The 25,085-nt window shown below is 44.5% G+C and overlaps 1 long non-coding RNA gene across 2 annotated transcripts in view; it reads left to right on the top strand.

The window, feature by feature from the left end:
- LOC132207972 (uncharacterized) overlaps positions 1 to 25,085 on the top strand; it is a 177,859-nt gene that overhangs the window by 115,834 nt on the left and 36,940 nt on the right. Inside the window, exon 1 of one of the 2 annotated variants that reach the window (XR_009444054.1) lies at positions 23,172 to 23,306. The exons of the other annotated variant lie outside the window; for it this stretch is intronic. This is a non-coding gene — a long non-coding RNA (uncharacterized LOC132207972). Of the gene's footprint in view, positions 1 to 23,171; positions 23,307 to 25,085 lie in introns of those variants that run through there. 2 annotated transcript variants of the gene reach the window in all.

Raw genomic sequence — 25,085 nt, forward strand, 5'->3', positions numbered from 1 at the left:
ATGATGTCTACTCAGGATTGCAAATTTCTGCTGTGGGTCTTCATGTGGCTGAACTGTAATCAACATGGCTTAGAGTAGGATTTCCAACCTTCTCGGATTTCTCTGGAATTCCTTGAGGATTGAAGATTGTGAGAGAAAAATCCAGGGACGTTGAAAATGGTGTTTCTTTAAATACTTCAATTTCTTAATTAAACAAATTTTGGAAATAGAGGAAAACAGTCCAGTACTTGGACATCTTGTGTGATTATAGTCCAAGAATATGTTCAGTGGCAATTCCGGTTGACAGTCATGCGGTAAAAGATCTTTATCTTGGTAAAAGAAATTTCAATGTTTTGCAATGTGTTTTTGTAAAAAAATAACTCATGGGATGTTGGTGACAAAGTCGACATTTGCTGATCATTGTTTATTGAACTTGCGAAAGGGGCTGCCTTGCTGAATTGCTGGCAGTTTGTGCAGTGAAAGTGCTCTCAGTGATGCTGATAGATGGCGTGGTTTCCGAACTCATTGCAAAACATGCATTTACAATGCAATTTCTACACATGGAGCTCTGAAACCAGCTGGAACTCACTGATGTCAGGCCCAGCGAGCTCAGGACCCTCAATGTCAGTTTCATCCTATTGCAGCTCAAGGAGCGTGTAACCTTGAAATCAGAGCTAGGCTGTTCCAGACGTACTTCTTGAACAAAGGTTGCTGAAAGCATTGGAAAGCTCTTCTTCTCAAAACCTATCGAGGTGGGAGATCAATCCTTTTTGTCTGTTTGAGTTTGGAATGCATATTTATTGTTCATGCCTATCTGCGCTTGAGAAAAAGGTCATGAACTGCCTTCTTGAACGTCTGCTTTTGATGTGGTGTAGGACATCACAGTGTTGTCAGGGAGGGAGTTTGAAGGATCTGACTCAGCAGCAAAGAAGCAGCGATATAGTTCCAAGAACGTATAGTGAGTGACTTTAAGGTGGTGCTCCCATGAGTCAGTTCTCCTTGTTTATCTAAATAGTAGTGATCACCAGTTTGGAAGGTGACTGAGATTTTATAAGAGTCTTGTTGAAGCAAGTTGGGCTTTTGGAGTTAAATCAGAGAACAGTCATGATGTAATTGAACAGTGGAAGAAGTTCAAGGACTGAATGGCCTCCTGTTCTTATTTTCTGGACAGATAAAACGGAGCATGTGCACACACAACTCAACTTTCCTGTATATGACTGACCGCCTCAGTCAAAAGGTTGAAAATTAAGTGTGAAGTAAAAGTGCCATTATAATTCATACAAAACCAAAGCAATCAATTTGTACGATTAAGCACCAACTTCCCTGTTTGAGTGCAATTGTTCCTTCTCTTCATTGTTGAACTTTGATTGCATTTTTAAATTTTTTAAAATGACCTTTGTTTTGCTTTGTTCTTTAACTAAATGAGACATTAGATTTTCATCCCAAGTACAGAAAAACCTCATGCATAGATTCTTATGTGGCCTATTTTCAACCAGCTATTGTTTCAAATCTGGCCTTGCAACTGTTCCAGGCTGTCAGAAATCTAATGACTTTGATGTAGTATTTTATTCAGGAAAGCTGCTGCTGTTTCTAAGACTCAAGGAGCCTAAAGGTTTACTGTGACTTAAATAGACCTGGCAACAGCAACACAGCAATGTCACATGCTGACTATCAGTTGTCACCCTTCTATTGACAAGTGTTTTTGTTTCCCATTGTAATTAGTTCCGTTCAATGCAATGTGTTTTCCTAGCTAGCTCAATGACGAGGTGAAGATCTCTGCCCTTAGAGTCCTGGATGATTGTCAAATAAACAGATATTCTGATCTGTCTTTATGAGAGCAGATTTTTCTTTAACTCTTGATTTATTTCTGTTTTGTTAAATCAACAAACTTCTGGTTTGGCAACATTTTTTGTTTCTCTCCGAGTGTGAATGTTATTGATAAGTGGACCAAAATGATGCTTTCCAGGATTAAGTAAATGCAGTCAAGTGTCTGGATGATCCTAAGGGCTAATCTTTAGGAACCTATCAGCAGAGCTGCTAAAACTGGCACGAACTAACAGATTCTGTACACTTCACATTCACTTGTCATCTGTAATCAAAGTTGCATTTGTCTCGTGCCTTTGCCATAGCTACCAAGCCCCAAGGCATGTCAGAGGAACAGAATCAAACAGGGAGCCATACTGAGTGAAAGAAAGTGTTTGAGAAGTATCTTATAGGAGGAGACAGGGATAAAGAGGTCTCTGGAATGAATTCCAAACCTCAGGTTGGAAATGGCTAAATGCTTGACCAGCAATGGGTCAAAGGAGTAAGGCTTGCACACAAGGCCTGAGTTGTAGGAGATCAGAGATCTGCTTGTTTAAGAGGAGGTTGTAGAAGTAGTGTCCTCATCAACTGACCAAATGCAGCTTTGCAGAATACCACACTGCCTACATGAAAATCTGTTGGATGTACTTCTTCTACATATCTAAAGCCAGTAATCAACAGTAACAATGCATTTAGCTGTAGCTGCTCTTGTATGCTAAATGCTGATTTCTAATATGTGCTCATTTATCAGAGTGTGGCTGGAAGATATTTTGATTTATCTCATGTAAAGTTTGAAGATCAGGTCCTCCTCACTGATAATTCAGTTCGTAGAATCCCCACAGAATGGAAGCAGACCATGCGACCCATTGAGCTCACACTGACCTTCCAAAGAGTATCCCACCCAAACCCAACCCCCTATCACCGTAACCCTGCATTTCCCATGGTTAACCCACCCAGCTTGCGCATCCCTGGGCACTATGGACAATTTAGCATGGCCAATCCACCTAACCTGCACTTGTTTGAACTGTGGAGAAAACCAAAGCACCTGGAGGAAACCTACACAGACAGAGGGAGAACGTGCAAACTGCACACAGACACTCATCTGCGAACCTGGGTCTCTGGCACTTGAGGCCTAACCACTGAGTCACCATACTGCCCCTTCCGCTGTATATCAGAAACCCAATTTTTCTCCTTTATCTCATTGGTTCTACATTGCTACAGGCCAAAAAGCATTCTCATTTCCTTTGCCATTTTCACAAGTTTCTTCCAGAGAGGTGGAAGGACTGTTCACACACAATAGCCAATGGCCTCAATCCAGTTTTTAGACGGCCCACTGGTCAGTGTTGAATCTTTTCAGAATGCCATCTTTGCATCTGTATATTCTGTTGGTGCAGAACCAATTTTGACAACAGAAAATGGGGTCTTGTTTGCTTCCAAATGTTTTGTGGCTATTTTGTGCTGGAGAATTGTGATAATAGCTGTATATTTGTCTTGGACTTCACCTCAATCCAAGCTGACCCAAAGCCCTGTTTGAGATTCTGTGAAATTCCAGCACTGACAGATTTAATGCAAAGAACGGCACAGATCCATAACCATCGGCTTAACGGAGCTTTCATCAACTTAAGTTCAGAAGACTATTTTTAACTTCTCTCTAATCTGTCTATATTGCAGTATAATTTTTTTTCTAAGGTTTCTACTGTAAAAATGCACTTGTATCCAAACAATGCAACATTGTTTTCCATTACCACTTAATGAATATATGGCAGAGATCCTGAAAGCTTGCAATCACGTCATTGTTATTATATTTTCGTTATATGAGGAATCCGATATTGTGCTCGATTTTTCATCTCCCTTTTGTCGTGATTCTATTCTGTATTGCAAACCATTATCTTCAAACCCAAAACAAACTACGCTTCCTGGCCACAGATTCCTTTTCCTGGCGTCTGTCAGAGGCTGGAGCCTGTTTGCGCACTCGGTGGTGTCATATGTGACTCTGAGATGAGCTTCCAATCACTTATCCACAACGTAGAGTCAGACCTGCCCAATTCCCCCTTTGTAACATCATTTGATTTTGCCCCTCTGAGCTCTTTCCTACCACCAACATCACCTCCAACCCACTCCTTTTTTGAGTCTCTGTTTGATTAAAACCTGGATAATTTTTTTTTAGTTCTCCACCGCATCCCAAAACCAGTTCAGTTCGTCCCCTCCCCCCACTGCACGACACAACCAGCCCAGCTCTTCCTCTCCACCCACTGCATCCCAAAACCAGTCCAGCCCGTCTCTGCCTCCCTCAACTTTTGGGATGCAGTGGGTGAAGGGGAAGAGCTGGGCTGGTTGTGTGGTGCAGTGGGGGGAGGGGACGAACTGGGCCCAGTTCGTCCCCTCCACCAACTGCACCACACCTATCCCTTCCTCCCACCCCAAGCCACACCTCCATCTCCAACCTACTTACGTCATCCCACTTCCTTGACCTGTCTGTCTTCCCTGGACTGACCTATCCCCTCCCTACCTCCCCACCTATACTCTCCTCTCCACTTATTTTCTTTTCTCTCCATCTTCGGTGTGCCACCCCCTCTCTCCCTATTTATTCCAGAACCCTCACCCCATCCCCCTCTCTGATGAAGGGTCTAGGCCCAAAGCGTCAGCTTTTGTGCTCCTGAGATGCTGCTGGGCCTGCTGTGTTCATCCAGTCTCACATTTTATGATCTTGGATTCTCCAACATCTGCAGTTCCCATTATCACTTGACTTTGTGAACTGGCTGTGGTATGAGACCAACTCTAGTTGAAGAGATGCATTTCATAGGCATAGAGATATAAAGATTGCAGGAGATTTGTCTCGACATGGTCGGGGAAGAAAATCCATTGAGATAGAATTTACTACTCCTGGTGGATTAGGAAACTATAAAAATTGAGGGAAGTACCTGGAGAGGGCCACTTGAAGCTGCTAGAATGTAAAACATGGAAATACAAATCCATTGTAGGGTTGGAGCTACTGCATATGGTTTACAATGTGCATGGAATGTGCAATGTGTGGGTAAGTTTAAAAGGCAAATGATCCTTTTTGTAGTCCAAAATCTAAGTTGTCTTTCATAATAATGCTTAATCAATGGTGTTTTGGTCATCTGTTGCAGTACAGGTTTTAAAATAAGTTTCAGTAGTGTTACTGTTTTTAACTATTAAATGGAATTCTGACTTTCTTTTTGAATGTCATTGAGCTCAACAGTTAACATAATGCAATCAAAATTTGTGTTTTCATGGGCAAAACAAGGTTACATTGTTGCTTGCAGTAGTTTGCTGTTTTCTACTTTACAGTGGTGACTACAATTCAGAAAGTATTTCATTGGCTTTGATTGCTTTGAGATGCCCTGAACTTGTGAAAAACATTGCACTAATGCAGTTTTTCTTTAAGACTGTTCCAATTAGTCTCTCAGGATGGTTGGATGCCAAAAGGTTGTTGAATACTGATTCAAGGTAGTGGAACTCTAAGTCTGGGAGTGGGAAATAATGGAATCATAACTGCCTAGATTTTTTCCCCTTTTTGCTTTCTTTCTTCTCATGGGGAAATAAAGCACCCTATCCCCTGCAGTGCCCACTCTTTTGGTCCATTTTTTAAATAGAAATTATGATTGACCTACTTTTCTAATCAAACTGTTCAGAACTGCCTAACTTTCTAATGCTAGAGATAAACAGCTGACAATGATACACAAAGTATGCTTTTCTTTTCCCATATTCAAAGTTCTTCACCTTGCTCAGATTTAAACAAGCTGGATGATCTGCAGTTCTGAATAAAGTTGCTGTGATAGGTACATTAGTATGATATAAAGCCCATAAATGCAAAATTAGTAGAGGGTTAGCGCAGAGCAGTCAACATCTCAGCAATGCCAACAGAGGCATTCATGACCAGCAACAGAAGCATCCACTGGAAACCTATTTAAACACAGAGAGCAGGATTCACCTTTTTAAGAGCTGCAAAGATCCAAATGGGTGATGTGAACGAGTGAATATCATTCTTAACAATTCTCATGTGTTGGCTTTTACAGGATGTTTTAATCTTTCAGCTCTGGGTCAGATTGTTTTGCAACAATGCTTGTTATGAGAGCAAATTGGCCAATTAAAGCTGAATTAATGCAAAAATGTTTACGCATTCTGAATTGATGTTTGAAATAATTCGTGTATTAAAAATGAACTGTACTCATTAGAGCGCACTCCAAACGTGAAATAATAAGCAGGAACCGTCCATTGTGCAGTGAGAGCTGCTGATTGTGGCTGCATGTTGGAGCTTTTAAGGTTGAAAACTGCCCTTTGCTTCACCTTTAATAATAAAAAGTGAGGCTGGATGAACACAGCAGACCCAGCAGCATCTCAGGATGCTGCTTGGGCCTGCTGTGTTCAACCAGCCTCACATTTTATTATCTTGGATTCTCCAGCATCTGCAGTTCCCATTATCACTTTGCTTCACCTGCTGGTCTATTTTAGACATGACTGGCAGAACACTCCAAAGACATGAGCCCCTGGCATTGCCTTCAATGTTCCAAGTGTCTTTCATGGAAACCCGTGGCTCCTTCATGATTGAAAATCAGTAAGTAAGTGGTCTCTCAGTGCATGCTGGAAACAACAGACTGGCATCAGGAAATGACGACAAAAGCTTTTGGTTTGTCGCAAACTCCTAAATGGCAACCTGATATCTGTCAGGCAAGCCACCACGCTAGTCTGCATTTGTTGTATTTTCTGCACTGAACAACATTTCCACACAAGATGGTTGACATAAGCAGTCGGAACTGCAGATGGTGGACAATCTGAGATAACAAGGTGTAGAGCTGGATGAACACTGCAGGCCAAGCAGCATCATAGGAGCAGGAAGTCTGATGTTTCGGGCCTAGGCCCTTCTTCAGAAATTTCTGAAGAGGGGCCTAGGCCCAAAACGTCAGCTTCCCTGCTCCTATGATGCTGCTTGGCCTGCTGTGTTCATCCAACTCTACACCTTGTTATCTATGGCTGAGATAGGAACAGGAACTGGACCTCAGCCTGTTACTCAAACTCTTCAAGTGCCTGAAACCACTGCACTCCTTCTAGGAGGGAGTAGCAGTGTTGTGTCTGGGCTCTTGCCTGGGGCTCACCCACTCCCATCTGTTTTCTTTCACTTTTTATTCTTTTTATTTCTGCTTTTTTTCCCTGGATTATCTTTTTGGCGTGTGAGTCACCCGGATTGACGTTGCAGTGAGCACGGGCCACGTGAAGACTGGCAGCTGCTTCCTGGCAGTCAGAAACCATGGCAATGGCATCAGGGATGTCCTCACGTGGGGCCAGCAGCTGCTGCGCACGCTTCAAGATGCCGGCACCGGCAAGACAACACCTTGGGTGAAGGCAGCCAGAGCGAGGCTCTTGGCGAGGTGGTCGCCAGCAGAGCCAGGGACTCCTGGATGTGGTGGACCTAGAGTGGAAACTCCTGGCATCATCAAGGTGGCAGTGCGGGCAGGCACCGCTGATTGCAGGCCTGGAGCAGGGACCCCTGGTTATTGGCAAGGTGGCGACGGATTGCAATCGGGAATTCCCGTATGTGGGGCGATTATGTGTTGAGCACGGGACTTGGTGACAGTGATGTGAGCCCCGTGGCAAGGCTCCTGAAGAGTGGCGACACCTATGTTGGTGGACCTGGCACAGATGGTGCAAGACGGCGCAAGAGGGCTGGCAGTGCAGATGTCTTTGGTGAGCCGGCTCAGAGTCATCCTGGAGGCAGTGGAACAAAAACTTTCTTTTTACTCTTTTTATTCTCAGACCATCCATAATGGCACTGTATTGCGGAAACAGTTGGAGCTTTTCACTGTATCTTACCGTATTATTCACTGCAAGTGACAATAAATAATTCAATACAATTCACTGCGGGCAGCTAGAGGTGGGCTTTAAATATGGGTACAGCTACCATCACTGAAAACCCACCAATTAATAATGGACCAGGAGCTGTATGAAAATCTATCATGCTAGTACAGCTATAAAATACAAGACACAAACCGTTCAGTGTTGTTTTTTTTCTTCGCCTAATGTCCATCACTTCCATTAAATTCAGCGTTCAGTATAATACTGCAATTGTGCTTTCTGTGTTTGAATTTTCATTTGGAACGTTTTTGCATTTCTCACTGAAATTTCTTCACATGGCGCTTTCATCTTTTGGTGCTCTCTCTCTCTCTCTCTCTCTCTCTCTCCCCGAGTCTCTCCAGCAGTGTTAGCTGTTGCTTGTCCTTTGAATGCAGAAACTTGGTCATTTCTGCACAAACATGATGAAAAGGTTCTGTGTCTAAGGGGAAATCCATTGATACATCAGGATAGTTTCTGCAAGTTATTATCTCCTACCCTCAGAAGTGAAATTTATGAGATATATTGCCTGGTAGTTCAGGGGTTCAAATCCCACAGCAGGGGACGACATATAGAGTGCAACACTGCCTGAGGTATTGTAATTAAGATGAAACATTAACCCTCTCAGCTCGATGCAAAAAATCCCACATGTAATCATGGACATTCTTCTTGCTCATCTGGCTGGGATTTATTTCCACAATAAGTATCATGAAAGCAAACAAAAAAAAAACAGATTTTCTAGTCATTGTCATGTTACTGTGTGTGTGTTCTTATGTTTATTTTTATTCAGTTGTGGGACGTGGGCCATCACTATCTGGGTCAGCATTATTGCCCGTCCCTGGTTGCCCTTGGGAAGGTGGTGGTGAGCTGCCTTCTTGAACCACTGCAATCCGCATGCTGTAAGTTGACCCACAATGCTGTCAGGGAGGGAATTCCAGTCTTTTGACCTAGCAACAGTGGAAAAAAAACAGTGATATATTTCCAAGTCAGGATGCTGAGTGGCTCGGCGGGGAACAGGCATGTGGTGGTGTTCCCATGTATTTGCTGTGCTTGTCCTAGATGGAATTGGTAGTGGATTTGGAAGGTGCTGTCTGAGAGTCTTTGGTGAATTTCTGCAGTGCATCTTGTAGATAGTACAGAGTGCTGCTACTGAGTGTCAGTAGTCGTGGGAAAGGATATGGGACCAATCAAGCATGCTGCTTTGTCCTGGAAGGTGTCAAGTTTCTTGAATGTTGGAGCTGCACCTGTCCAGGCGAGAAGGGTGTATTCCATCATATTCCTGACTTGTGCCTTGTCGACGATGCACAGGCTTTAGGGAGTCAAGAGGTAAATTATTCACCACAGTATTCCTCGCCTCTGATGTGCTCTTGTAGCCAATCTATTTGTGTGCCAAGCCTAGTTGAGTTTCTAGTCAATGGTAACCCCCAGGAGATAATGGGAACTGCAGATGCTGGAGAATCCAAGATAATAAAGTGTGAAGCTGGATGAACACAGCAGGCCAAGCAGCATCTCGGGAGCACAAAAACTGACGTTTCAGGTGTAGACCCTTCATCAGAGAGGGGGATGGGGAGAGGTTTCGGGAATGAATAGGGGGAGAGGGGGAGGCGGACCGAAGATGGAGAGAAAAGAAGATAGGTGGAGAGGAGAGTATAGGTGGGGAGGTAGGGAGGGGATAGGTCAGTCCAGGGAAGACGGACAGGTCAAGGAGGCGGGATGAGGTAGTAGGTAGGAAATGGAGGTGCGGCTTGAGGTAGGAGGAAGGGATGGGTGAGAGGAAGAACAGGTTAGGGAAGCGGAGACCGGCTGGACTGGTTTTGGGTTGCAGTGGGGGGAGGGGATGAGCTGGGCTGGTTTTGCGATGCGGTGGGGGAAGAGGAGATTTTGAAGCTGGTGAAGTCCACATTGATTCCATTGGGCTGCAGGGTTCCCAAGCGGAATATGAGTTGCTGTTACTACAACCTTGGGGTGGCATTATTGTGGCACTGCAGGAGGCCCGTGATGGACATGTCATCTAAAGAATGGGAGGGGGAGTTAAATTGGTTCGCGACTGGGAGGTGCAGTTGGTATACTGTATCCATTGTACCCTGTGTGGCTTCCTCTACATTGGGGAAACCAAGCGGAGGCTTGGGGACCGCTTTGCAGAACACCTCTGCTCGGTTCACAATAAACAACTGCAACTCCCAGTCGCGAACCATTTTAACTCCCCCTCCCGTTCCTCAGACGACATGTCCATCCTGGGCCTCCTGCAATGCCACAATGATACCACCCGAAGGTTGCACGAACAGCAACTCATAATCCGCTTGGGAACCCTGAAGCCCAATGGTATCAAAGTGGACTTCACCAGCTTCAAAATCTCCCCTTCCCCCACTGCATCCCAAAACCAGCCCAGTTCGTCCCCTCCCCCCACTGCATCACACAACCAGCCCAGCCTGTCTCTGCCTCCCTAACCTGTTCTTCCTCTCACCCATCCCTTCCTCCCACCTCAAGCCGCACCTCCATTTTCTGCCTACGAACCTCATCCCACCTCCTTGACCTGTCCGTCTTCCCTGAACTGACCTATCACCTCCCTACCTCCCCACCTATACTCTCCTCTCCACCTATATTATTTTCTCTCCATCTTCGGTCCGCCTCCCCCTCTCCGCCTATGTGTTCCAGAACCCTCTCCCCATCCCCCTCTCTGATGAAGGGTCTATGCCCGAAACGTCAGCTTTTGTGCTCCTGAGATGCTGCTTGGCCTACAGTGTTCATCCAGCCCCACATTTTGTTGTCTTCCTTTAGGTTGTTGTTTGATTACGAAATCTACATGGTGAAAGGATTACCACATAGCACATTTTGCAGCATACCACATTAGTGGCGCCGATACGGTCATCAATGTCACGGAGGAAGAGGTGGGGTTTAGGGCCAGTGTAGGTACGGAAGAGGGATCGTTCCATGTAACCTGCAAAGAGGCAGGCATAGCTTGGGCCCATGTGGATACCCTGGCCACCCACTTTGCCTGTAGGAGGTGGGAGGATTTAAAAGAGAAGTTTTAGTTTTCAAGGACCGCAACTACCCCCCACCCCCCCGCAGTGGTCGAAAACATCCTCGACCGGGTCACCCACATTTCCCACAACTCACCCCTCACACCCGCTCCCCGTAACAACAACCAAAACAGAGTCCTCCTCGCCCTCACGTACCACCCCACCAACCTTCGGATTCAATGCATCATCGCCGACACTTCTGCCATCTGCACTCTGACCCTACCACCGAAGACATTTTTTCCCTCGCCACCCTTAGGTGACTCCCTTGTGCGCTCCACACTCCCCTCCAGCACCCCGTACATGCGGCACTTTTCCCTGCAACTGCAGGAAGTGCTTCACCTGTCTCAATACCTCCCCCCTCACCCCCATCCCAAGCGCCAAGAAGAAATTTCCACATCAAGCAGATGTTCACCTGCACATCTGCTAATGTGATATACTGTATTTGCTGTTCCCATTGTAGCCCCCTCTACATCGGGGAAACCAAGCGGAGGCTTCGGGACCTTTGCAAGTCACTAATGCACGAAAGAACTGCACCTACCAGTCGCGAACCGTTTCAACTCTCCCTCCCAATCCTCAGATTATATGTCCATCCTGGGTCTCCTGCAGTGCCACCAGAAGATTGCAGGAGCAGCACCTCATATTCCGCTTGGGAACCCTGCAGCTCAGTGGTATCAATGTGGACTTCACAAGCTTCAAAATCTCCCCTCCTGCTCCCGCAACCCAAAACCAACCCACCTATTCCATCCTGCCACCTCAAGCCCCACCCCCAGCTCCTACCTACTAGCCTCTTCCCGCCCCCTTGACCTGTTCGTCCTCTCTGGACTGCCCTGTCTGCTCCCTAACTTCCCACCTGCACTCCATCCCTGCTTCTTTGACCTGCGTGTCTCCTGTCCACCTATCTATTCCTTTATCCAACTTCTATCCGCCTCCCGCTCTCTCCCTATTTATTTCAGAACCCCCTGCCCCTCCTCCATTTCTGAAGAAGTGTCTAGGCCTGAAACGTCAGCCTTCCTGTTGCTCTGATGCTGCTTGGCCGGCTGTTTTCGTCCAGCTGTACACCTTGTTACCTCAAAGAAAATCCCCCCATCCCCCTCTCTGATGAAGGGTCTAGGCCCGAAACGTCAGCTTTTGTGCTCCTGAGATGCTGCTTGGCCTGCTGTGTTCATCCAGCCTCACATTTTATTATCTTGGAATCTCCAGCATCTGCAGTTCCCATTATCTCTCAGTGGCCCTGACCAGTTTTTCAATTCCTCTCACAAGGGAAGTACCAGAGGGTTGGAGAACAGAATGTGGTTTCACTTATCAAGATAAATGCAAAACTATTCAATTCCAGTGGAGGTTTGAGATGCAGTGTTGATGTTTGTTCTATGTAGTAGCCTGGCCTTAACTTGTCCTGTGGTGAGATGTAATTTGAAGGGGATGCTGTGCTTTTTTTTCTCGTTTTGGTACGGTAGTGTTACTTGACCTTGTCAGCCTATTTTATAGAGTCATAGTCGGACAGCATGGAAATGGGCCCATAGGTCCAACATAATCCCAAACTAAACTAGTCCCAACTGCCTCTTCGTGGCCCATATCCCTTCAGCCTTATCCTATTTATAAACCTCGATCAGGCCACCTTTTATCCCCTTTGCTCCAGTGAAAAATGTTCTAGCTGACCCAACCTTCCTTTAACACTGAAACCTTCCATGCTCAGCAACAATCTGGTAAATTTCTTCTGTGCCCACTCTTGCTTAATAATATCCTTCTAAAATAGGGCAACTGTAAATTTGTACTGTAGAAATCTTCAAGACTAGAAAAACATAAAAGCAAACAAAGCAGGAAATGAAGGGATCAAATTGTAGTTCAGGAAGTGGAAAAATGGAAGTGGCTTGAGTGCAGCAGGTTCTGGACTAACGTGCACTGTAGTTCTGAAAGGGCATTTCACCGGTGTGAGTGGAAAGTTGTAGATGAAATAGTGACTTGAATCTTCATATATGCTCTCTCTCCAATTGATGCTGGAAACTCCTTCATGTTTCTAATGACGAATCCCAGGTTTCACTGCTGTTGTCAAGCTGATAGCCAGCCTTCAAACTGTTGCAAAGAGGAAAAGAACAAAGAAAATTACAGCACAGGAACAGGCCCTTTGGCCCTCCAAGCATGTGCCGTTCCAGATCCTTTATGTAAACCTGTCGCCTATTTTCCAAGGATCTGTTCCCTTTGCTCCCTGCCCATTCATGTTTCTGTCTGGATACATCTTAAATGACGCTATTGTGCCCGCCTCTACCGCATTGGTTGGCAATGCGTTTCAGGCACCCACGACTCTCTGCAGAAAGAACTTTCCACTCATATGCCTTAAACTTTTCCCCTCTCACCTTGAAATTGTGACGTCTAGTAATCCCCCCACTCTGAGATAGAAAGCTTCTTGCTATCCACCCTGCCTATACCTCTCATGATTTTGTCGACATGAATCAGGTTCCCCCCCTTCAACCTCCGTGTTTCTCATGTAAATAATCCCAATCTACTCAACCTCTGTTCATAGCTAGTGCCCTCCAAACCAGGTAACATCCTGGTGAACCTCCTCTGCACCATCTCCAATGTATTCACGTCCTATTGGTAATGTGGCGACCAGAACTGTACGCCGTATTCCAAATGTGAATCAAAGTCCTATAAAACTGCAACATGACGTGCCAACTCTTATACTTGATACCCCGTCTGATGAATGAAAGCATGCCGTATGCCTCCTTGACCACTCTATTGACCTGCGTTGCCACCGTCTGGGTGCAATGGACCTGAACACCCAGATCTCTCTGTGCATCAATTTTCCCCAGGGCTTTTCCATTTCCCGTAAAGTTCGCTCTTGAATTGGATCTTCCAAAATGCATCACCTCACATTTGCCCAGATTGAACTCCATCTGCCATTTCTCCACCTAACTCTCCAATCTGTCTATATTCTGCATTCTCCAACAGTCCCCTTCGCTATCCGCTACTATCTGTTTCGCATCGGTTTTGCACAAAACTAGATTTCTGTTCTATTTTTGCAAGTGAATTGTTTCAAATTAGTTGCTGTTCTTTGTAAATCACAATCATGAATGCACATCCAAGCAGTGGGGAGAGGGGGAGAATGGATTTGCGACGTCATGAAGTCGGAGATTTGTTATAATCCGCAAATATTGTCATTATAATTTTAAAAATTCACGAGCATGTCATTGATGTTGCTTTCTTGGGCTGCATTTGCTATCCATCCAGAATTGCTGTTGAGAAGGTTGTGGAGAATTGGCCTGTTGAATAGCTGCAATGCACGTGGTATGAATATATTAATGAACGACTGAGGACAGGAGATGAATTGCTTTTACTCAGTGGAAATGAAGTAACAGTCATACAGTTCCAGATCAGGATTCTGCTGATTTTGACAGGGAACATGCAGATTCTGGAGCTGCTGTTTAAATATTTTTGGGTGGTAGGGTTCACACAATTATCAGGTACTGTGGAAGGAGTTTGATGAATTGGTGCATTGTCTCATTGTAACTCCCCATCTCAAACAACAGTTCATTCTAGATCCATTGTTAATTGTAAATTTTCAGTTCGACCGAAAGGAAAAACAGCATTGAGGGATATGGACCAAAGGCAATATGGAGGTAGGCCACAATTAAGTTATAATCTCATTGGATGGTAGAAAGTGTTTGAAGGGTTGAATGGCTGACTTGTTTTCCTATATCCTTACGTAAGAAGGGGGATCAATCAATGGGATGATTTGACTGCATTGCTGTCGTTTATCGATAGTGTTGTCGGAGTCGCACTCGTTCAGCTGAGTGAAGAGTATTTCATTGACACCCGGATTTGGAGTTTCTCGGCAGTGGACAGATGTTGAGAAGTCCAAAGTGAGTTACTTGATGTAGAATCTATTGTCTCTGATCTACGGTTCCAGTCACATTGATTAACATAGATCCGAGAACACTTCAGCAGAGGAACAGGCCCTTTGGCATGCAATGTTGTGCCAAACATGATGCCAAATTTAGCTAAAGCCTTCTGAATGTCCTTGATTCATATCCCTACATTCCTTGTATATTCATGTACATATATAAAAGTGTCTTAAACGGCCCTATTGTATCTGCTTCCACAGCCACCCCGGCAGTGCTTTTCAGACTCCTACCACTCTCTGTATATAAGAATTGTCTCTGACATCTCCTTTGAACTTTCCCCCTCTCACCTTAAATACATGCCCCCAGTTTTAGACATTTCAAATCTGGGAGAAGGGTTACAGTCAGAATCTGTCTATGCATGTCATAAATTTGTAAACCTCGATCAAGTCTTCCCTCAACGTCTGCAGAGAAAATAGTCTGAGTCTTTCCAGCCTCCCCTTTCTAGCTCAAGCCCTCAAATCCAGGCAACCTCTTTTGCACCCTATTCAAAACCTCCACGCCCTTCCTGTAACATGACGACCAGAATTGGATACAATTCTTAAGAGTGCAATACTTAAGGCCGAACCAAAGTGTTCTAAAGCTGGAACGTGACATCCTGATTCTTGTGCTCGATTCCTGAACTAATAAAGGCAAGCATGCCATGCGTCTTCTTTGCCACTCTATCAACTTGTGTGGCCCCGTTCGGGGAGCTATGAACTGAATCCCAAGATCCCTGTGTACACAAATGCTGCTCAGGGTCCTGCCATTAACTGTATATTTTTCCTTAACATTTAATTTCCCAAAGTGGAGCACTTCACACTTAATGGATTAAAATTCACTTGCCATTTCTGCAATGGATCTGTATCCTTCTGTATCCTTTTATGACTTTCTACCCTAACTACCACTCTACCAATCATTCTATCGTCTAAAAACTTCCTAACCCATCCATCTATCTTGTCACCTCAGTCATTTTATATATATACCACAACAGCAGAGGTCCCAGTACAGATCCCTGCAGAACACAATAGTCCTGGATCTGCAGCCTAAAAAGCACGTTTCCACCACCACCCTCTGCCTTCTCTGGGCAAGCCAGTTGTGAATCCAAGCAGCTAAGTGACCACGGACCCCATGGATCTTCATCTTCTGGATGATCCTACGGTGAAGCGCCTTGTTTTAAGCCTTGCTAACATCCATGTCAACAATATCCACCACTCTATCTTCAATGATCACATTAGTTACCTCCTCAAAAAATTCAATCAATTTAGTAAGACAAGACATGACCTGCCCTGCACAAAGCCATGCTGACTGTCCCTAATTGGGCCATGCTGTTCCAAATACAGATAAATACAATCCCTAAGAATTCTGTCCAATAGCTTCCCAATGAACGATGAGAGACTCTCTAGTCTATAGTTTCCTGGATTGACCCTATTTACCTTCTTGAACAGAAGAAGAACATTTAGCAACTTGCTCGTCCTCAGTACATCTCCAGTGGTTACCAAGGATACAAAGATATCGCTGAATGCCCCGACAATCTCCTCTCTCACCTCGCTCAAAATCCTTGAGTAGATACCATTGGGTCCTGAGGACTTATCCACCTTAATGCTCTTTGTTGATCTCAAAATGCTGTTATCATATGAGCATGCTCCACACAAATCCCACTATCCTCCACACCCTTCGCCTGAGTGAATAGTGATGCACAGTACTCATTTCGGATCTTGCCCATATCCTCTGCTTCCGTACACAAGTTCCCTCCTTTATCCTGAATGGTCCTACTTTCTCACTATTTATCCCCTTGTTTTTGATGTATGCACAGAATGCCTTGGGATTTCCTTCAACCCTCCTTGCCAAGGTCATTTCATCGCTCTTTCTTTTTCTGCTTTTTCTTATGTCGGCCCTGTTCGATTTTAGTTTCCTAAACCTGACATATTTCTGTTTTTTTCCCTTTTGACTAACTTCACAACCTCCCCAATTATCCAAGGGTCTTTACCTCGCCATCCTTGTCCTTCCTCCTTCCTGATCCTAAACTCATAAGCAGGCCTTTAAACAATTCCCATATGGCAAATGTGACAGCTCCTCCCAATTAACACACCCCAGCTCCTACCTAAAATTGATATAATTTACTCTCCCCCAAGGTCCTGACTTATCCTTCTTCATAGCAATCTTAAAATTGAAGGAGTTGTGATCACTGTTTCCAAAATGCTTTCCCACCCTTCTCACCAGTTACCTGACCAGGACAAAGTCCAGCATGGCCCATCTTCTATCCATATACTGTGTCAAGAAACTCTCTTGGATAGACTTAACAAATTCAGCCTCATTTAAACTCTTGTTGTAAGGGAGTCCCAGTCAATACCGGGGAGGTTAAATTCACTGACTGTGACAACTCTGAGTTAGTGCATCGTTTCACAAGCTGCCTACATATTTGTTCCTCAGTGTGTCAGTGGCAACAGGGGAGCAGGCTATTAGTTTAATCTGATCAGAGTGATTGTGTCTATCTTATTTTTGAACGCTACCTCTATTGCCTCAGTGGGCAAGCCCTCCTGAATGTCCTTTCTCGGTGCAGATGTAACATTTCCCACAGGTTAGGAGTGCACCTCCTTCTTTTACCTTCCCCTCTATCTTGTCGAAAACAATGAAACCCTGGAACATTGAGCAACCAGTCCGGTCTCTGTCTCAACCAAACCCATGTAATGGCCTCAAGATCAGAGTCCCATGTACTGATCCAGGCTCTAAGCTCATTTGCCTTACCTCTAATACTCCTTGCAGTGAAAGAAACATACGTCAGCTTGTTTGTGCCATCATGTTCATGTACCTGTCTCTGACTGCCATTCTTTTCTGATTTATTGGTCCTAACATGTACCTGCCATCAATTCATCGACTTGCTGACCTGCTGCTCTCGTTTCCAGCTGCCTGCCAGTCTTTAAATCATCCTAAGTAGCACTAGCAAACCTCCGTGTGAAGATATTTGTTCCCGTTCAGTTCAGGTGCAACCCATCCCTCTTACACAGGTCACCCCTTGCCGAAGAAGTGGACCCAGTTATCCATGAACTTGAAACCCTGGCCCCAGTATCAGCTCCTTAACCATGCATTCGTCTCACCTATCTTTCTATAATTTAGCTCACGAACATGTGACTCTGGTAGTAACCCAGTAACTATTACCCTCTAGGTCCTGCCTTTCAGCCTCTTTGCTAACTCCTTGTACACAGTCCACAGGATCACATCCCTCTTTCTACCTACGTCATTGGTACCAATGTGCACAATGGCCCCTGGCTGCTCACCCTCCCCCTTAAGAATTTGTTGCAACCACTCAGAGATGTCCTTGACCTTGGTACCAGGGAAGCAACACACAGCCCTGGTGTCTCAAATGTCGCTACAGACACTCTGCCCCCAACGAATGAATCTCCAACCACGATCACTCACTTGGATTTGCCTGACCCTGTTCCACAGCAGGGCGGTTTGTACCACGGACCTGGCTCCTGCTGATTAGATAACTGACCCGGTTTAGTTTTAGATCAGTGGTAACCTTGATTAAGTGGATAGCCGAGCACCTCAGTAGTTTACAATACAGGAGAATTAAATTCTTAAGCTCACGGATTCTGTGACAGTCAAAGAGAAGCAGTGAATTTTTCTAACCTCATTTCCAACACCTGGCGCATAGCCTTGCATGGCTTGGATAGCACTTGTACATTTAAAACAAAAATGTAAGGATGATGTTCAGGTAAGGACATGGAATTTTGTGATATGGTCATATTCTCTCTTGTTGGAGCTGATTGCTGCTTAGCACTTGTGTGGTGCAAATGTTACTTATCCTTTATCAGGCCCAGCCTGATCGTTGTCCAAGTCTCACTGTATTTTCTCATCGTTGACTTCACTGTTGGAAAAGTCATGAATTCTGCTGGATACCTGGACAATATTCAGTGAACATTCATGTCTCCACTTTGGTTCAAATGAAGACATGACTTCAACCAGTGCAGGTATCCAGTGAATGCCACTGACTCAACTTCCTATTCCTCTGCTTCACACCACATTCAATCAGAAGTTGCCTTGGTGGAAATGACAGATTGCACTTTCCTTCCTTTTCAAGCTCAGGATCTCTGATCATATTTGTGGTAAATCCTGAATGAGGTTATGAGAAGTGTGAGCCTGACGAAAAGTAAACTGAACCTCAGTGTGCAGCTGTTTGACAGCACTGTCATCCAGATGTTGCATTACTTTGCTGATGATTGAGAATACATTGAGGCCATAATTGGTCAGCACAATTTGTCTGCCGATTGCGTGATAGGTCATCTTTCTCTGAAATGTGAGTGTCGCAAGTGTTTAAAAATGTACTGAAAAACATTTACTGTTGGTGTGCTGACCTTGGGGCACATTGTTCCAATACAGTTTGTCGGATGCTGCCAGGTGCCATGGCATTTGCAGTATCCAGAACATTCAGTCTTGTCATTGCGTGAAATAACTTGAATTGCGTGTAAGTTAAGATCTGTGATGCCTCCTCAGGATGAGGGCAAGAAGATCATCCAGACTGATGCTCTGAATGGTTTCATCTGCCTCTTCACCTTTTGTTCGTAACATCTTGTAATAACTGCCATGTAGCCTGATGAGAAACTAAAGCTCATCTTGATTCATTTGCATTCGAAGGTGCCTATTTTTCCCAAACAAAAGGACCCATCACTGAGCGGGAAGTATGGAGAATGTTATGGACATCAGTGGTGAGACAATGGTGGATCTTGACCAGAAAACCATTGTTGTGTTGGTGAAATGCAAACAAAAATCTATATGATGTAAATTTTATTCTCAGCTAATCCCTTTCTCAAATGACAGATTCTGATGTCGGGAACTGGAAAGCCTCCATTGTTGGAGGACGAGAAGCCGTATCCAATTGAAGCAGCACAGGCTTTTGCGATGACTGTGGAAACCACTGCTTATGCCTTGCTTCAAGCGTTGTCAAGGAATGATATTGACTATGCAACACCGATTGCGAGGCGGCTAACGATGCAACAGAACTATGGTGGTGGATTTCACTCGACGCAGGTAAATGCTTGAGATCACAAGAACAGGCATTCAGATATTTCCATTGATCATGTTACTAACTGGTGGTTGTTGCTGTTTGCAATCAAACTGGGCACTGCATTTTCATCTGCAGGTTTGGTGCATTGGCACAAATTCCAGTTCTTCAATGGTGTTAATCCTTTGTTAAATTCTTACATGCACTTTGACTGTGCATCACTTTTCCTTTTGGCATTGTCCTTGAAAAGTACCTGTTTCTGTAAACCTTCACTTGCTTGTCACAGGATCATTGAGGGACAGCATAATAGAGTGCCATGGCAATGGAACAGACCCTTCAGCAAATTGTATGTGCCCTCACAAGATGCAAGTCCCGAACTATTCTCATCACATTTCCCAGCACTCGACCCAGAGCCTTGTATGCCTTGGCATCACAAATGCCCAATCACAGACTTGTTAAATGTTATCATGCTTTCTGCCTCTACCACCCACACAGTCAGTGCGTTCCACATTCTCACCACAGGTTGGGTGCAAAAACAAGTAAGTTTCCTCAAGAGATAGTAGGAACATGCCAATGCTGGAGAATCTGAGAGAGCAAGGTGTCGAACTGGATGAACACAGCGGGCCGAGCAGCATCAGAGAAGCAAGAAAGCTGACGTTTCGGGTCGAGACCCTTCTTCAAAAATGGGGGAGGAGAAGGGGATTCTGTAAAAAATAGGGAGAAGTGGGGAGGCAGATAGAAGATGGATAAAGGAGAAGATAGGTGAACTGTCCCGTGCTGTCCACTCACTGTTCCCTGCTCCAGAATCATAGAATCAGAGAATTCTACAGAATTGAACAGGCACTTCATTCCATTGTGTCTGTAACCACTGAAGCCACACTAAGTTGACATTCAGCTCATGTTCTAGCAATAGGCCTATTGCCTTGAATGTTATTTCATTTTAAGTGTTGTACCAACCCTTTTTCTTTAATGTGAAAAGATTATCCACCTCAACTGAAGTCCCAGACAATGAATTCCAAACCCCCAGCACCTTCTGGGTGTCTTTTCCTTCCTGAAATTCCTTCTGAGCTTTAAGCTTAAATGTATGTATCTCTTCCTCTACCACCACCGCCCCCCGACCGACCCCATTATGGACCTTCTTTTTACCTCGCCCCTACCCATATTAATCCAAACAATTTTTTCAGGACCTCCTTCAACCTTCTCTACTCGAAAGAAAACAATCCAACCTTATCCAGTTCAAACAGTGATGCTAGAGACAATGGGAACTGCAGATGCTGGAGAATCCAAGAGAACAAAGTGTGGAGCTGGCTGAACACAGCAGGCCAAGCAGCATCTCAGGAGCACAAAAGCTGATGTTTCAGGCCTAGACCCTTAATCAGAGATCGGCAACAGTGATGCTGCCTGGCCTGCAGTGTTCCTCCAGCTCCACACTGTGTGATCTCAGACTCCAGCATTGGCAGTTATTGCTAACGCAAACTTATCCAGACTCTCCCAAGAGTTAAAATGCTTCACCCCCTCAGAACATCCTGATGAATGTCCTCCACACATGCTCAAATGCAAACACCTCCTTTCTATAATGGAGAGACCAGAACTGCACTGAGCACTTCAGCTGGGGCCTAACCAAAGTCCTGTACAGCTCTTGAGCCATATGCTTTCTGAACTGTCCTTTTAAGCTGCCATTCCATGTTCAGGAATCTGTGGCCGAGTAGCCCAAGATCACACCATTCCTCTGACCTTCCTAGTGTCCTGGCATTTCTTTGAATGATTCCTTGCCTTGTTAGTTTGTCCAAATTGCCTTATTGATCAGGGTTAACATTCCATCTCCCACTGACCTGCCCATTTGACCAATCTGTAACTTTGGATTCAGCTTGCTGTATTTTCCTGGACCCCCCGAGCTTTACCTTCTTTGCCACGCTCCCATTTGGGACCCTGTCCAAGTCTTTGCTGAAATCTATTTTCACTACATCAACTCTCATCTGCACACTCTGTCACCTCTTTGAAAGAATCATCTAAGTTTGTGAGGCGTGACCTCCCTCTGACAAAACTATGCTGACGATCGCTGATCAGACCCCACTTCTTGAAATGAAAATTACGTCTGCCGTTCAGAATTTTCTCCAATATTTTCTTATCTACTGATGTGATACTCACCGGTCTGTAATACTCTGCTTTATGTTTGTCACGCATTTTGATAAGTGGAACTATGTTACCTGTTCTCCAGTCCTTTGGTACTTTTGAAAGCTCTGTATGAGGGCGAGTGGAATTTTTGCTCTCATCTCCCTGGGCATCTTGGCATACACCTCATCCAAACCTGGGATTTGTCCAATTTTAAATTCACCGAAACACCTAACATCTCCCCAGCCTCTGTTAATTCTGTCCAAGAATTGTGTGCTCCTTCTCACATGTAAAAGCTGATGTGAAGTTCTCGTTTAACACCTGACAATTGCCCTCCAGTTCAAACCATTCATTTGCCTCTTCATCCCTAATGAGACCTGGTTTTCCCTGGGTTTTCTCTTTCCCTCTGAGACACTTGGAGAAGATTGTGAGATTCTCCCTAATCCTAATCTTGGTCACCAGTGTTCTCTTGCCCTGTATTTGTTCTCTGAATTGCTATGACGAGATGCCCCTGCACACTATACATCATCATCATGGTGGTTTCTCGCAGATATGGATGACACTCTCCCACTCTCAGGCTGAATTGATCACCGGCTGTACAGACCGATGCAGCTACCGTCGGCTCTGTTGCACTCGGGGCAGAAGGCAGTCGTGGGAAGGGGTGAGGGAGGTGTTGGTGTGGCTGCATGGCTTCCGCTGCTTCCAAAGGCAAGCCTCGAGGTGTTTGATGCCTTCCCAGGTGCTCTTCAGGCTTTGGGCCGTCTTAGGCCGGCGATTCCCAGGTGTCTGCAGGAATGTCGCACTTCACCATTGAGGACTTGAGTTTATCACCGAGTGCTTCCTCTGCACATCTGGGTCGCACCTGCTGTTTTGAAGCTGGGATGAGAACATGTGGAGAGTCTCGTGTCAGTCATACAGATGAAGTGTCCAGCCCATTGTAGCTGATCGAGGATGGTCAGTGCCTCAGTGCTGGGGATGTTGGCCTGGTTGACGTTAGTGCGTCTACAAGGACTCTTGTTCCCTTGATGACTGTTATACACTTCTGTTTTCCTTTTTATGTGGTCAAAGAACAAAGAAAATTACAGCACAGGAACAGGCCCTTCGGCCCTCCAAGCCTGCGCCAGATCCTATTGAAAGTAGTGTGTTGATGCATTTGTGTAATGATTGTGTTTTGTTTGAGCCCCAACGTTCAAAGCAGTGTAAGAATGTCTTTGTGCAGCAGGCAAGGTGTCACGAGATTGAGCCTTCATACACTTGCAGGATGTTGAAAATTTGCCATTATTTATTAAAACACTGATAAATTTCCATGATCAACATTTCTGTTACGCCTGAATGATTATCCCGTGGCATGTAAAATCAGAAAGATACGATAAAATGAGACTGGGTCATGCCCTAGTCTTGCAGACTTGTCAGCATGCAGGGAGAATGTTTGCTTTTCATGCATGTGGAAGTACTGAAATATTTCCATGAATCTAAAAGTCACTTTTCCCTTCATTGAAGGACACAATCATTGCCTTGGAAGCTTCATCACGATACGACATTGCATTTCTGAAGAGGGAAGAAGAAATCAACATGCAAATTCAATTCCATGGTTTTGGAAGTCCCATTGAGAACACGATTCATTTGCGCCAGCATAATGCTCTGACCGAGAAAGAATTGAAGGTGAGTTTGTAGTTTGGAAGATCGCAGCAATTAATGCATCAACTTCTTCATCGATAATGTTCCATTGCTTTCAAACTGCATTTTCCACTCTGCAAGTTAATAACTGTTCGAACAAGCAACAATATCGGTAGATGGTCTATGGGGAATGCAATGTTACAAAACCCAATCCATTCAACAACATATTTCAGATATGTCAACAAATTAAATATTCCAGCACAGGATAAAACAAGGAAGATGAGAATGAGGAGGCAATAGCTCTGATGACAAAAGAACACCAACTTACCTTTAACCATTTGAGCAAAAAAGCAGGCACACAAACAAATAATCGTCCAACAATGCACATGTGCAACGGAGGCTACAGGGGGACTAAGAATGCTGAAATGTTGTCATGCGTATTGCTGAAAGGGTGATTGAAACAGAATCTGTGGTAAATTTGAAGAAATACAGATAATGCATCTCAGGATGTTGGAGAAAGAACATTTATGGACTGAGGCAAATTGTATTGCCCTTTTCAGGAGTTATTCGGGTCATAATGAATTCAAATACTTTCTTCCGTGCTGAAAGCTTTCGTTTAGTTGCAGCTGGATCACAATTTCTGTTCCTGGTAGTATTTAGCAAACTGTTAAAAGTGAATGTCACTGCACAGAATTCCAAACATGACTCCAATCAGTAGAGAAAATATCCAAGGGGTATGATGAGTTGTATCCTCTCATGTTGAACAATGCAGCTACAGATACAATGGAGGCACTGATGATAATGTCGCAAAAATCCTTAGATTGGGAAAACTTCTCAGAGGATTGAAAGATTGTGAACATAACACCATGATGAGAAAAATACTTCGACAAAATAGCAAGCAAGTATTGCCAATTTAGGTCAACCTGGGTAGATGTTCATGCCGGCAATGAAAGATGAAATAACAGGGTACTTAGTGTGCTATAACATCCTACAGAGTTAACATCCTTTCATAAAGGGGAAATAATACTTGACAAACTTGCTACAGTGCTTTGAGAAGGAAACAAACATTACTGATGATGTAGTACATTGAGATTTCAACAAAGCATTTGATAAGGTACAGCTCATAAGGTGTCTCAAAAGAAAAGAGCCCACGTGTTCAAGGGTAGTATGTCAGGATGGACAGAGGACTGCATCGCAAGTAGAAGTCGAGAAGTAGCAGCAGGATGGTAACTTATAAGTCGTCTACGGCCACAGAGTGAATGCTGCGGAGGCCGTACACCTCATGTTGACTGGGTTGATTTCGGAAATGGCGGAGGGAATCGCCATGCTTAGGAATGTTGGGCGGGCTGAGACGACATTCATTGGAGTTTATAAGATTGAAAAAAATCTTATTTTTTCAACATTTAAGATTCTTAAGAGGCTTGATAGTGTATATCCGTAGAGATTACTCCCGTTGTGAAAGATTTTGCGACCAGAGGCCACATTTTCAAATTGGTTGCCTATTAATTTAGGGGAAGAATTACTTCTTTCAGGTTGTAGCAATCTATTGAACACTTTGGCAGAGAAGGTTTTAGAGGTAATGCCATTAATTATATGCACGGCTGAGATGGCCAGGTTAATTTTTAAATCAAGGAACAACGACAATGAGAAAAGGGTAGTATTTACAGTGGAAGATACTTCAAGGATCCCCTTATTAGTAAAGAATACAGGGAGGAATTAAACACATCACTACCACACCATCACTACCATGAGAGAAGTAGCAGGAGACAATCTAATGGAGTGAAAGCAGATTAGACTCTTTGCCGTGCTGTTTGACTTTCTAAG

The sequence above is a fragment of the Stegostoma tigrinum genome, unplaced genomic scaffold (assembly GCF_030684315.1).
Source record: "Stegostoma tigrinum isolate sSteTig4 unplaced genomic scaffold, sSteTig4.hap1 scaffold_234, whole genome shotgun sequence".
Lineage (NCBI taxonomy): Eukaryota > Metazoa > Chordata > Chondrichthyes > Orectolobiformes > Stegostomatidae > Stegostoma > Stegostoma tigrinum.